Source organism: Phalaenopsis equestris, unplaced genomic scaffold (assembly GCF_001263595.1).
Source record: "Phalaenopsis equestris unplaced genomic scaffold, ASM126359v1 Scaffold001140, whole genome shotgun sequence".
NCBI classification, from domain to species: Eukaryota; Viridiplantae; Streptophyta; class Magnoliopsida; order Asparagales; family Orchidaceae; genus Phalaenopsis; species Phalaenopsis equestris.
The window spans coordinates 6,937-7,983 of NW_018165579.1; positions in this window are offsets into that span (position 1 = coordinate 6,937).

Genomic DNA, 1,047 nt, shown 5'->3' on the forward strand with positions numbered 1-1,047 from the left:
GCTAATCTATGGTTTATTTCTCTTGAAATTGAATGTGATTTTTTTTAGTTCTAACAAATATTTCATGAATGCGTCATCTAGAAACTATTGCTTATGTAGAAAAATCATTCATAAACCATGTAGCAGTAGCCCTCACTTGATAAATTTTATTTCTTGAACTCATGACAACCTAACATTTTCATTTTATAGCATTTTGAGCTTATTAAAAAGTAATCTCAAGAAGACATCTATTTTTTTATTAGGCCTTTTGGACCTAAAATTATTAATGTTTAGAAGACAAACAATTATTTCCTACATATCTATGGTGTTAAGTTGTGCATAATCACAAATATTTGCCAACATCTATATGAAATGCTAGACTGTACAAAACAATTGAACCCTTTTGTACATATAACAAGTCAGACATTTCATAATCCCAAAGCAAATGCAAGATATACATGATTGAAATGTTTCTAAGTTTCTTCATCAAATGTAGATGTTAGCACTTTTTAAATAGTTTTCCTATGGCGTATTAAATTATGTGTTGAAACTTCTTCTTAGAAATAAACAACTAGTGACAAATAACAAAGAACTTTATAGTACATAACCTCTTTGCTTTCATTATTTGGATTTGTGTTTGTTTTGTGATGGGCATAACAAAACAACACTCAGAACTATATTGTAATAAGCTATTTTTTCTTTGAAAAACATATAATTATCTTGCTATATATAGTCATTTTTTCAACCTTTGGACATAACATTATTGACATTCTTTTGTCAACTATTATATATAACCCTTTAACTAACTTCTCATCTTTTGAAATATAAATTTAATGGGAGAGATATAACAATTATGAAAAAAATTATACGTGATGCGTGCTAAAAAATTCGCGGCGGTAGAGTAACGGATTATCGTCTTAGCGTTGCATAAGAATTCAACACACATTCAGATGAAAATGAATCAAGCTGTGATAACACCAGAAGTTTTTACGTGGAAAACCCGTAAAAGGGAAAAACCACGGGGCCTGACCCAGTTGTAAAAATTCACTATAAGTTGATGATTACAGA